This window comes from Xiphophorus hellerii, chromosome 5 (assembly GCF_003331165.1).
Source record: "Xiphophorus hellerii strain 12219 chromosome 5, Xiphophorus_hellerii-4.1, whole genome shotgun sequence".
Lineage (NCBI taxonomy): Eukaryota > Metazoa > Chordata > Actinopteri > Cyprinodontiformes > Poeciliidae > Xiphophorus > Xiphophorus hellerii.
Genome location: NC_045676.1, coordinates 2,717,250 through 2,731,629, shown reverse-complemented (window position 1 = coordinate 2,731,629; position 14,380 = coordinate 2,717,250). Strand labels below are relative to the sequence as shown.

The 14,380-nt window shown below is 37.8% G+C and overlaps 1 protein-coding gene across 6 annotated transcripts in view; it reads left to right on the top strand.

The window, feature by feature from the left end:
• bnc2 (basonuclin zinc finger protein 2) overlaps nucleotides 1-14,380 on the top strand; it is a 232,953-nt gene that overhangs the window by 164,100 nt on the left and 54,473 nt on the right. The gene's annotated exons all lie outside the window — the stretch shown is intronic.

Genomic DNA, 14,380 nt, shown 5'->3' with positions numbered 1-14,380 from the left:
ATCAACGGTGCAGAGGTTTTGGTGTTGAAACCCAAACCAAAGTGTTCCTGAATGAATTAGTTAACAGTGACTGAACATGTGCATGTGGTTAGCCCTATGTGTGTAAATCTGAGTGTGAGTAAGTGTGCTTATCTCAATGCATGTAAGGTTTAGGCTTCCAAGAAAGTAAGTGGAACAGTATGGTGAGCACAGGCTGGGCTGGAGGTGGAAACTGCTTCACAACTCATTCCTTTACATCAATATAATGTAATATAATATAATGTTTAAATCTGGTGTCTTTCTGCATAAAGTTGGCATGTTTTTAACTATAAATAATCATTTTAATTGAAAATCAACACAATAATGTACACAATTTAAAGACAAAATCAGTTGGCAATACCAACAATTAAAAAAAATCTAACTAAGCTTTTAATTATGTCATAAAGACTAATATTTTATCAGTAATAGTTAAAAACGTTAATTCAGTCTTCATACTTGACTTAATCAAGGCTGTGCTATTAATTTGTAAAGTAAACAACATTTATTTACGTTAATATTCAGGTAAATTAGATTGTATGATTAATGTTTTTATGTTATTTGTTGTTTTATATAAATGAGACAATTAGTCTAATTTACAAAAAAAGTAAAATATAAATCAATAAAAAGAAGTACTAGTTCAACTGGCAGATTATTTTCACGTATAATTAGCACTTTTTCTTATATTTTAAGGAATTGTTGACTTAAAACAAGCTCCTATTTCATGCTGATCAGTTGGTTGTAAGTTAGTTTTGTCTGAATTGAAGTGAAATTAGATATTTGCACTAGAAATTACCAAAGTTACTTGTTAGGATTTTGAGTTTTTGCAGTGATTGTACTCTTTCCACTTCTTGTTGTTCACATTTACAGCTTAAACCACAGCCAGCTGATTCTGTGAATCCTTTATAAATGCATTATAACAGCAACTTGTAGTGTTTTCCCAGAGCAGCTCCATTTTCCATCCGGGTTTAAGCTACTGGGCGAGCTGTGTTTTTATCAGCTGGATCTAATAGTCAGCTGGTGGGAGCAGAGTTGCTCAGCCTCGTGTCACGCCACTGCCTAAATCCTCCCGATCTGCTCAGACGGGCTTCAAAGGCGCCGCGGCCGCAGACGAGCAGCCAGTCACTTCAGGACAGTAAGCGCTCGCTGCTTGGCCCGATTAGCCTGGGAGTAGCCATGAAATTCAATCATCTTCCCCGAGCCTCAGGGCCTCGCTTTATGACAGGGTGTGTTCCTCACCGCTGCGCTAAATGAGAGATAAAATGAGGAGAACGGCTTTGGAGATGATAAGTTTTGCTTTTAATAATGATGTCAGGGGACGATGTTTGGTGATGTATTGGTAAATCACTGCAGGCATCCTGGTTTTTTTACGGCGATTCAGGATATGAGATGGTAAACTCACTTTTTTCACTTCCGATGCCGATACTGGTATCGATATCTGAGATTTAGTATCAGCCGATACCAATCTGGTACAGAAAAACAATGCTGAATTGGCTTAAAGCATTTATTTTATTTTAAACAAACACAAAATCATTATTCAAATTATTTTAAAAAATGAGCCAACAGAAAAATCTGACATGTAAAGTGTTTCATAACTGTTTACAACTTAAAAGAAAACTTTTTAAATCCAGTAATTTCTATGTAATGCAAAAACACAAAGTCTTACAAAGTATTTTTGGTTTAGTTTCTACTCCAAATACCTCAGTACACTTGAAATAAGAGAAAACTAACTTAGAGTAACTATTCATGAAGAATGGGTTTGTTTAAGTTAATAATTCCTTGATATTGATGAAAAAGTGGCAGATTATTTCACAAATAAGGGAAAATGTCGGGTTATAATGAAGCAAACTATCAGCTGAACTTGAAATTTTTCATCAATAATAAGAAATTATTAACTTAAAACAAACTTGTATAGTTTAATAAAAAGTTACTTGTAAGTTAGTTTCCTCTTATTTGATGTGAACTAAGAAACTAGAAACTAGAGCAAAATTACTTTTGTGTTTTTGCAGTGCAGACATAAATGTACTCAATTGCTAATTTATTTGATGATTCTGCAGCTCACATAATACACAAACAGCTTCATAAGCTGGTTAAATATGTAAAAACAACTTTAATTTCTTCAGTCAGTTCAATTAGGAGTAGAACAGCGAATGTAAAATAAATAATAAAGAAACTGAAACATTAAATTTTCTAATTTGTCCAAACATGTAAAAAGAAACTGAGACAAACCTTGTTTCAAATGGCTCAGAAAGAATAATTAGGAATGGTAAGCATATTGTAAAATAAATAATGGACTACAAAGCGTAGAAATAGACTGAATAGATACAGATATTAATATCGACTCTTTTTTCAATATTTTTAGCTTCAGCTTCTCTTCCTCTCCATGTCCTCGTTTCTGCTTCGGCTGAACTAAATGCGTTTCTCAGACCTGTGAGGTGATGTGTTTAACTGTGCGGTGGAAGGGAATAAAAAATAAAATAAAAAAGCTCCCGAGGTCGGGATTACGCTGCTGCATCTGGATTGATCTGTGAGTGAGTCGCACACCTACGCTGCTGACGTACGGCAGCTACCTGGAGCCGTCGCTCGTTTGCTGCTTACTCACATCCGTCCTGCGTCAGCTCCTTTCAGCTCAGTCATCGCAGCTCCGCTGGCCAACCGAGGTCAGATCCTCCTGCAGAACATCCTGCCATTCACAAAATAAAACTACACATGAAGACGGGGTTCTGTGAGGAGGTTATGAGCAGTTAGTAACTTACCTGTAATTCTCTGTTCAGATAATCTGGAACAAGTTTGAGCTAAAAAAAATCTGATTTCAAATTCAAATGTTACTCCTAGTGGTAGTTGATTAAAATTTTAATGGATTTAGACTGCAAAAACAAAGTATTTTTAATCTAGTTTCTACTGCAAATATCTTAGTTTTGTCTTATTTGAAGTGTACACACTTAAAAGTAACTATTTTGCAACATATATGCGCTTGTTTTAAGTCAATAATTCCTTAATATTGATGAAAAAAAATTCTAGTTCCTCTGGCAGATTATTTCACTTATAATATGAGAAAAACATTTTGTTGTAAGTGAAAATAATCTGCCAGTGGAACAAGCACTTTTTAATCAATATTAAGGACTTATTGGCTTAAAACAAACCCCTCTTTCTTGCAGAAAAGTTACTTAAAACTTAGTTTTATTTCATTTCAAGTGTACCAAGATATTTACACTAGAAACTAGGTCAGTAATACTTGTTAAAATTTTCAGTTTTTGCAGTGTAATCGCAGGTTCTTTAATGCAACATTTTCAATGCAAAAATCATTTTTTCTTCTAAATTCCTGAATAAATATACATTTGAGCTCAACAACAGAGAGATTTATTGTTTTTAGTTTTTCAGCTTCTTCAACCATCAGATTGGTGCAAAGTTTCAGGAAGTTTCATTCCTGGAGCTTCTTCAGAAATATGAACTGTTAATGCTGACATTAGCTTTAGTATGTGTGCTGCTGCTACATGTTTAGCATTTGGATGCTAATTTAGCTTGAATAGCTTCGCTGGTAAGCTAACTGCTTTTAGTACAACTTGATCACAACAACAGTCTATTCCAGCGTTCAACCAGATCGGTTTTGAAGCAGAAACTAAGGCTCAGTGAGCCGAGACAAGTGGCTTCATCACCATAACCGTTAGCGGATGCTGCTTGTGCGTCAGATTTATGGGTGTACCAGAAACACGTGAATGCAAAGGTTCTGCTTGGGACAATGTAATAAAAAAAAAATCCAAATTAACACATTAAAGTCCCAGCGCTAATATTAAAACAACAGAACAGCTCATGAAAATTTTATTTCATAAAAAAGTTACACTGCTGTCAATTTGGCAACAAACTGAACGAAACTGTGGGAAAAAAATAAGCTAATACTCTGGCTCTAGTAGCACCAATCATGGTTTCTTTTATTTCAAAAGCAAAAGCATATTTAAGTTCCACAATGAAATGCACCCAAAAATTTATTATTTATTGATTTATTTATTTTACAACAGAAAATACTAATGGCATTAGTTCCACTGGCAGATTATGTCACTTATAACAACACTGCAAAAAGACAAAATCTTACCAAGTATTTATATCTAGTTTCTAATGCAAATATCTTATGAAAGAAGAGCAAACTAACCTAAAAGTAACTTTTCAGCAAGAAACAAGAGCTTTAAGTTCAATGCTTCTTGAATATTAATGAAAAGTTACTAGTTCCACTGGCAGATTATTTAACATATAAAAAGACACTTTTTCCATGTTTAAAGTGAAATAATCAGCCTGCTAACTACTAATTTTGATCAATATTAAGAAATTATTCACCTAAAACAGGATCTTATGTCCTGCTGCTAAGTTACTTGTAAGTTAGTTTGATCTTATTTCAGGATATTCACTGTAGAAACTAGACAAAAAAACTTGGTAAGATGTTGTGTTTTTGCAGTGTACTGTTCGTTTTTACCTTAAAACTTCTCTATTTTTGTTATATTCTGCTGGTTAGATCAAGATAATCCTTCTCTCCTTTCACTCTGGTTGCAACCCCTCGCCCTTCATCTCCTCCTCCTCTTCGTCTCGCTGGTTGTTTCCAGAAAGCCCCTCGGCCAACGTGCACCAGATGCCCGACTCCTGAGCCTGTCACCGCTCACTCCTCTGCTGCGCGCCGACAGATGGAATAGCAATCAGTGCGAGTCTCTCTGTCTCAGCTACTGTCTCCCACACTCCTCACCAGCTATTTTGTCTTCCTCTCTCTTATCCCTCGCAGAGCGGAATAATAAGAGCGTGAGCGGAGAGCCAACATGTGGGCCGGGGCCCAGGCTTTCCTGAGCGACATTCTCAGTAATGTTCTGTCCTTGTAGAACATTGGGCTGCCTCTCCTTTTATGAGATGCGGTTTTTCTGACTCCACGCGGCTTCCAGGAGGCCCAGATGGAACCGCTAACGGCCCCCACCGCCGCCACACACACACACACCCGCATGAACACCCCGTACACACACAAACGGACCTAAGCCCTAATTGCACACACACTCGCAGGAATGCTTATCCAAGGCAGCCGCGAAATCACACTCATCTATTCGACGCTTCGCAGACGGGGGGCTTTGTTTGAGATCTGCTTTAGGTTAATGACACTCAAGTTCCCTGATTTATCTGCTTTTCTCTGCTGTGCTGTTTCTTCAGGCACACTGCAAAAACACAAAATCCTACCAACTGATTTTGGTCTAGCTTCTATTTCAAATATCTTATTACACTTGAAATGAAACAAAACTGACCTACAAGTAACTTTTCAGCAACATACAGCAGCTTGTTCTAATTCTACTGGCAGATTTTTCACTAATGGGAAAAATTTCTTGTTACATACAACAACAACAACAACAAAAATTGCCAGTGGATCTGATACTTTTTTTACACTGAAAAAACCGAAAACCTTACCAAGTATTCTAGATTCTAGGTCTAGTTTCTAGTGCAGTTTTCAGGTATATATAGCAATTTAGTTTGTCTATATTTTCTTAATATTGATGAAAATAATCACTCCCAGATTATTTCCCTTATTACAAAACATTTTTCCTGTGAAATAATCTTCCAGTTGAATTAGAACTTTTTCATCAATATTTATGAATTGTTTACTTACAAACAAGATCCTGTTTCTTGCTGAAAAGACACATATAAGTTGGTTTTGTTTTTGTTTTTTCAAGTGCATTAAGGTATTTACACCAAAAACTAGACCAAAAATACTTGGCATGATTTTGTGTTTTTGCAGTGTATAAGTTATTTCTTCATTAACTGGATTTTAAAAGTTTTCTTTTAAGTTATGAACAATTGCGAAACACTTTATATGTTAGATAAGTGAAATAATCTGCCACTTTTTCACCACTACTAAGGAATTACTGACTTCAAACAAGCAAATCTTTCTTGCTGGAAACGTAGTGTGTGCTAAGATACTATATGTTCAGTAGAAACTAGATCTTACCTGGCAGGATTTTGTTTTTGCAGTGCAGATGTACAGAGGAAAGGGGTGGTGCTGCAGGAGGGTCTGCAACCCTTTTCCCACTTTCCCCCCCCTAAATTTTAACTGTAATGTTGTACATGTGTACTTACACATGTGGAATATTGGGTGTAATTAGGTGGATTAGGGTACAAGAGTGTTTGTGTAGGACAGGAAACCATTTCCACTTGCAGGTGGGCTTCTGTCAAGGTAAACTTAGCGTCTCTGTTGTGGTTTAGATGGGTATTTATTGAGCCAGAGCCACATTTCTGTGAATTTCTGTCATCTTTTTTTTCACCCCGTAAACTCCCCACATTTCTCGTCTCACACTTTGTCAGCCGTGAAGGTCGCCGTATCTCCTGATCCGCCCGCCTGAGAAACTTCCATTTTAGGCAGTCCGTTTCTGTGCAGCAGCGTTCTTTTGGACAGAATCCCTCCGTCTCCTCCGTACGGCACAGTTGTAACCCCGCCGTCCTCCCGTCCTCCCCGTCCGCCCTCCATCACCTTCCCGCTCTCAGAACCTGTTTTCTGTTATCACGACTTAATGCCTCACCCTGGGAGATGGACGGGCGGAGGCGGGTGGGGGGTGAAGCCATTCTGCTACGGTGGAAATTCTTACGTTCATATGGTTATGATTTGGTGGGGAGGTCAGCCTCGATTTTTGCTGGAAGGCTTACGGTTGGCTGTGCGCTGGCCGTGCTGGGCTCCAAACACTTCAAAGACAGCCGGCGTACTTAATCAAGGTGAATCTCAGCTCCACCTCCCCCACTTCATGTGCGCGCATACACACACGCAAACACACCCACACACCCCCACCCACACACACTCTCTAACACACACCACTGTCCTCCCTACTGATTTTTTCTCTTCTTTTTCTCAACTCCTCATTTTTTACTAAGAAGGAGGTGAACCGATGGGATTTACAAAAAGGGGAAAAGTCATAAATTAATCCTGATCATTTGAGATAATTAAAGCTACTGATGCACCAATAATTCAACGATTTCATTTTCCTTGAGGCCTGCCCTCATGATTGTTTTTGAGCGTCCAAAATAGCTCAAAATAATCAATATTTCAATTAAGGCTGAAACAATTAATCGTGATTAATCACTGATTAATTGTGATTAAATGCATTAATTATGATTAATTGGATCAATCTTTATTAGTTGTATTGAATTGGATTCATGATTAATCATAATTAATCGGTTTAATCAGATAAATCAATTATTTAAATAACTGTCAACTAATTTACCAATCAATTAATTGTTAACTTGAATATAATAATCAAAATAATCAATATTTCAATTAAGGCTGAAACGATTAATTGGTTTCATCATTATTAATCGTGATGACTCGGTTATTGAAATAATTGTCAACTAATCTAATCATGGATTAATTGTTAACTGGAGCATGCAGACTCAAAAAAAGACTATTTGCTAAAAGAACAAACATTCAGATGCTTTGATGTCTGAACTCGTGATTTTTTCAAAGGACTATAACTCATAGGAAGGTGAATGAACTGCAGCATTAAATCAAAATTAACCTAAATAGTTAAAAATAATCAATACTTTCACTATGGCTGAAACGATTAATTGGATTCTGGATCAGTCGTGTTTAATAAGATTAATCATTATTAATTGTGATTAATCATTCATTGAAAAAGAGCATTTGCTGAAAGAACAACATACTCAGAGCAGTAATAAAGCCAAATCTTTACATACACAACTGTGTGTCCAAACTTTTGGTCTGTACTGTATATATATATATATATATATATATATATATATATATATATATATATATATATATATGATGAAAAAACATCTTTGTCTGTAAATATGTTTTACCCAGAATATCTCTGGTGGCAGTTTCAGCTGTAAAAATATATCCCATCAATCATCTTTTGCTTTTCAGTTATTAATCACGTAATTAATAAATTAGTCACTCCATATTGCCTCCACTGTATTGATTGATTGAATTGAAAGGATTGATATTTTTACATTATTGAGATGACTTTTTTAGCTGCAGCTGCATCCTTTGCTACAAATAATCAAGCGTTCACTAAAGGAATAATATGTTGTTGCATTTGAGGCAATAAAATATTAGAATCTTTTAGCTTTGTGGAAGAAAATGTGAATCAATATGTGATTTTCTGCTCACCTATCAGAGCGAATAAGAGAAAATATGGATTTGTCTGATTGATTGGTGCATCTCTAATTCAATTCTCCTTTTCCACTGGAATATTTTAACTGACCTGGTTGTAGGAAGCTGAAAACCTCCAGCCCTGTTTCTGTAACCTTCCTCCCTGTCACTTCTCTCACGTCTGACAAAGCTCATGTGAAGCTCCTTACACAGGTCCTGCCCATGCCAAATCCTCGGCCGCTCACCCCTCAATCCAGAACTCAAGCCTCAAATGAATTCAAGCTGAAGAAGCGAGGTTATGTGCAGGTTAGACTGTATGCAGGAATTTGGGGAATAATTCCCTTTATATTGGATTTGGAAGGCAGTCTGGATTTGACCAACAAGGCCTCACAAGTTCAACACTGAGACTAAAATAATAGTGTTAGAATAATGATATGCAGCCATTTTTTTCTGGTTTAGAAAGCACATTTCTGTGTTAGCATATGAAGGTTGTGACCACAGTAACTCGGAAGCAGCTCATTTCTTCGGCTCCGTGTCAGTTTGACTCTTTCTGATTGTGTTTATTTTGCAGGAGTTTTGGCTTTTTTTAAATAAAAATAGCAGATAGACGGCACCAAACTTTTTCACTAAGGTAACTGCTCCTTTCTAAATCCTCCTCTCTAAATCCTTTCTCTTCTTCAGCTCAGCCCACAGGTTTGAACAGGATTTACGTCTGAGGTTTAAAAGTTGATTTTGTGGTCGGTGAGCATTTTCTCTGTTGGTTTGGTCAGATGTTTTGGATCATCATCTTGACCCATTTTCAGTTTTTTGGCAGAGCCCAACAGATTTTTATGTAAAACATCCTGATAGCCATATATGAGTATAATAGGACTGGAGGCGGGGCTTGTTTATGAAAAAATGGGAGTCTCGTGTCTGTTGCTAGGAGTTTAAATGTCTGTTTGCAATGTGAAGATATTTGTTATGTATGAAAGAAAAAAATAATGAAAAAATATGAAACGTGGTCCCTGCAGTGCGTCCTGGTCTCTCTTTCATGCCTAAAGGAGATGATGAAGTCTGTAGATCCTCCTTACTTTGGTTTCAAAACAAACCTGCATCTCCACCGAGCATCGTTGCCACGGTTTCATTTGTTCAAAACGTATTACTCTGACTTTAGTATCGGACCTGTAGCTACAGAACGACCCACAAGATCAACACACACCTACCTTACTTTAATGGCATGTTCTCCGCTCTTTCCCAATTTAATTAATGGTTGTGTCATATTTATATGTAAGGACAGTGCAGTGCACCACTAACTGCAAAGTTAGTGGCAGCTAACCCTAAAGCACTAATTATAAACATTACTTATGCTAATGCTGAAGCTCTGCACCAGCACAGTATTTAGCAGAAGCTAAAGCTGAAGCGATAAAGCGCTAGCTTCAATTCAAATTATATCAGGCCCTGAAAGACTACAATCTTTGAGCACCAATTTAATTTTGACATTATAATTTACATGCTCAATAAAGAGACTAAATATTGTATTAATGTGTACATCTGGTGCTGTCGGTGTTTAAGTAAAGTATTTGGAAAAATGGAGAGAATGTGAAGAGAGGAAACTGAACTGCTGCATATTTATCCACTTCAAAATAAGAGCATCAATGTAAATATCTAACTACTTGAAGAATTAAAACAGTCAATAATCAAAACTTCGACACAGATGTCAAACATTATTTAACTGAAAGTTTACAAATCAGTCAAGTAAATTAGCACTCTATAAATTTCCAGAAATATTAATTTAGGTAAAGTTAAGTGCACTACATAATTTCAAGTTAGCAAAAGTGCTAAATGAAAAGTTAGCTCTGCTATTAGCAAAGTTGTAAACTATTAAAAGTTCAGAAATCAACTTTTGAAAGTTGTAATTTATAAAATCTTTAAGTTAGATTTTATTTCTCCCGTTAAATAAGCTCCTAAATTATCAGTTTTTCAGTCTTAAGTTGATTCTACTGTAGTAAATAATTACTTTCCGATGGGTTGCTAGTTCCAATCCTTTACCAGAAAGGCCATTTGGAGTAGAGTCTGATTTAAGCAGACAATGGATGATAAAAAACAATTTTCTGTAGATCCGTTCCATTTAATGGATGAAAAAAATAAGGATTTAAGTTTATTTTGTCTCACAAGCAGAAGTTTGGATTCTGTCTTTACTTAACATCTCAAAATGCTTTAAATTAAACGATGGCACATAAAGTGAATTGTTTCGTCCTAAACGATAAACTCCATGCAGTCGCCCCTGACGTGTGTGAGAGTTGCTTGGTGACGTCTGATTGGGAGTTTTTTGTGCTGCGCCGATGCTGGAAGTGAACTGATCCGTTTAACATACATGGTCAGGTTCAGGAGCTCCCAGCGAATCTCAGGAGGGGCTAAACTACACACACACAGAGCGTACGAGCGCCACCTTCTTACCTGTTTCCCTCACAAAGCCCGCGATAAGACCGACTTCAAAGCCAACCTGGCAGCTTTATCAGAGATGCCGGTTTGATTCCCTGAGCTTCGCCTCTTCCCATGGCCCCTCCCACCTCACTTTGACACACATTAAACTTCCTTCAGCCTCTGAGGAAAGATATTTCATAATATCCTAAAGTGTGGAAGAAACTCCTCTCATTAATCTTCCTTATGCTACATGGTTAGCAGAGCTGCATCAACGTTGGATGGGGCCCAAAGTGGAATTCATTTCGGGGCCCAAAATCCACCACTGCTCTACTGTTTACACTAAAAGTATTTTAATAACTTTTATCTCCACAGTTTTTAACAACACTTAACTAAAATGAAAAAAATAACTTTGATTTATGTATGTTGGTATGAAATGAACTCAAAGGGAGAAAATATGCATGTAGAAATGCCAATTTTCCTAAGTAACACCAACAGTATAGTGCAGGGCATTCTGGGTAAATACAACCAAAACAAACACGCTAGGCTAGCGCTAGCAGGAGAAATGGTTCATGGAAAGACAGAAGAGAAATTCTACAACCGCTAAAATCTGATGCCACTCCGTTTTTGTTGTTGCAGCGCCCCCACAGGCGAGGAGGGGAACAGGTTTTTAGCACAGTGTAGAGTGAAAACATAACAAATGTTGGAACTTTGGTGCCCAATCGAGCCGAGTCTACCGGACTATCGGGAGTAAGTAAGCAGATTTTAGTTTTGCGCTACGCTGCCTCCTACGGATTTGCCTTGTTTAAAACGACGTTCAGTGGCGAATATGTGCAGGTTTGTGTCCGATGTTGTTTTTATTAAACAACATGGTGGAGACATTTATTTTTATAAAGACTGTGTTTACAAGGCCTAAAAAATGTGATGTTTTTGTGTAGAAGTTGCAAACTTCACTTTTACTTTGGGTTGGCTTTAACTATAACAAAAGAGAATAGTCTGACAATATTTAGAAGTTGAGAGTATTAAGAATGGTTTCTTTCCATAATTGTCCCAGAAAGCCATAAGTCCCATCGTCCAAACCAGGGATCTAGCAGCATGTTATTTGGGTTTCTATGTACCTTAGCTGGTCTCTGTCCTCTTGTTATAATTACCTCCTCAAACTGAATCCCCTCTCTCTGTCAGGGTCCTCTGCTCCATGTATCCCTCTCATAAGTTATAATATCCTGTCTTTCCTGCGCTGGGAGGAGGAAATAGCTTCTGAATGCTGAAGCAGCTCGGCGGGGGGGCTGCAGAGGGCGGCTTGTTGTTGTTGCGGGAAATTGAATTTTACTTCAAGGTCAGCGACACTAATGACGGTGTGGGAAGGTGTTGATCTCGGGCAGCTCTGGTTTGTCCAGCAGCTTCCTACGGTATTGATCCGGACCACAGATTCTAGTCCGGCATCGATTGTCGTGCTGAATAGTTGAAGAGAGCCGTGGAAATTACTGGTGTGGTCACCCAGGACTGCTGGCACTCTCTGGGAAACAAATACATAATTAAAGGTTTCAGATTCAGCACTCCATAAAAGTCGACAGATCATTTATGAATCCATCTGCTCCTTTCGTTATCCCTAAAAAACAAGGAGTCCCTCCGGTTTCCACGTCTCTAGCTGCGTTTCCATTACAAATGTGCTCAAATCTTGTCTATATTCAGTTGGTGTTCAAAAACAGTTTTGCAATTGCAGTGCTTCAATTAAATAAGAAATTAAGTTGTTTGTTTAAGCGATAAGTCATTAAAAAACACTCCATGCCATCATCTTCCAACTACTTCCTGGCGTCTTCTTTGTCATTTCCTGCAGTGGTAAAATCCTGTTTTTAATCATGTGAATCGTGTGATCTGAAAAAAGTGTTTCGATTCCAGTTTCTATTTCAACAAACCACCTCATCCTACCGGCAATTTTTCTTATTAAAAAACAAGAATGTTTTTTAAATTGCCGTGTTTCGATTAAACAAAATTATTTTGGAAATGTCACATGACTTGTGTGGTATGAAGAAGGATTTCCATTTCAGTTTTGTGAAATAAATAATTTCAATATGACAAAAAACCACCTAATTTTAGCACAGAAACAGTTAGTCAACAAATTATATAAAAAAAAAAATGTATTGATATGTTAAATTAGGCAAATTTAATTTTATGGTCAATGAAAACACAGCGACTGTAAAATTAAAGATATAACAACAAAGAAAATCCTTTAAATAACAAAGAAGACCTGCAGTAGCTGCGTTTCCATTGGCTATTAAACTACAACAGAGTACATAAAAAAAACAAACAAAAACAAATCATCATCTTCTTACAAAAAATTGCAGTTTTCCAAATTAAACCAATTTCAGTAAGGTAGTAGAAAACTACCTCGTCCTAGCTCAAAAAGTCTTTATCAAAAAACTTGAGTGTTTTTGAAAATGTCGTTTTTCCATTGAGTGAATTTATTTTTGTAATTTCAATTTGTGTAATTTTGTGGCCAGTGGAAACGCAGCTGGTGACGCTGCCCCGAAGCGGCTCGCTGCGCTGCTGCCCTACGGTGTGAGCGAGTGTGTGTCACTTCCCACACAAATGGAAACATTTAGACACCGAAGTGTGTCCTGAGGTGAGAGCTGCAGAAGCTCTCACTCATAAAGTAGCGGGGAGGCAGCCTGTGGAGGAAATGAGCTCTGCAAACTGGAGGAGAGAGAGGAGCGCGACGCACACGGAAAGACCTCACACACAGGCAAAACACACACACACATGCATGGGCGACTCCAGTGGTTACGCTCTGCACCGCGACTATCGTCGTCTCGTTTTGCAGCGATGGCTCCAGCTGTGTTTGACTTCCTGATGCTGTGGCGGCGCCGGTTAAAGGAAGGTAGAACGGACACCGCTCGCTCTGTGCAGCGGCGGCTAAAGGCTGAACTGACCCCATCGTGACCCCATCGTGACCCCATCATGACCCCACCGCAGCGCTGAGGCACCTGTAGGAGTATAATGGAGCCTTTTCAGAATCCAGTTCCTGGCAAAAAGGTGTTTTTTTTGTCACATTTTAACCACAAACTTCAGTGTGTTTCATTTGAATTAAATCATAAGTTGTTGAAAACAGGTTGATTTAGGGCTGGATGTGACTTTCTTGGATACAAATACAGATGTAAAAGTATAGACATGTGATCAGAATCAATATTTAATCATTTCACTGAACTCGATCCAGAACCACACAGCATTCTGGGAAATATGGTAGGCAGAGAAAATACTTTAGCCACTCAACTTCTCACAGCTGGCTAGGCCAGCTTGGTGGAATCAACTAACTCGCTCTTTGGTTGCCTAGCAACAGCCTGCTGGGTAACTTAGTAAATAAAGTCCAGAAGCGGCATAACGTTTTGTGCTACCCAGAAAATCATATATACTTTATTTATCCAAAAGGGAAATTAAAGTTTGTCGTAACTCATATCATCCAAGTATTTGAGGGGAGGAAGGCTCTCTGGTAGCAGTCAGTCTCGCTGTGAATCTGTAGACGCCTCTGACTGAGGATTGTTTTTGATGAATGTTTCATTCATTCTGGGAAGCAGAGATAAAATTCCACAGTTGCATGTTGTAGATGACACCATCAGTTGTTGACAAGCTCTGCTAATCCATCTCCTTTGCTTTTCCACGCCGCTTTAAATTTTAAGTTTGTTAATGTTTTTTTTCTGTAATTGTTGATGCGTTTACTATCCTCACAGTGAAGCAAGGTGGTGGCAGCATCATTGAGGGTTTGCTTCTCCAGCATAAAGTAAAATCCATATGTTGCTTTTATGTCAAGTTTTTGAACTATTCCATGTTTTTCTATTAGTTTGTGGC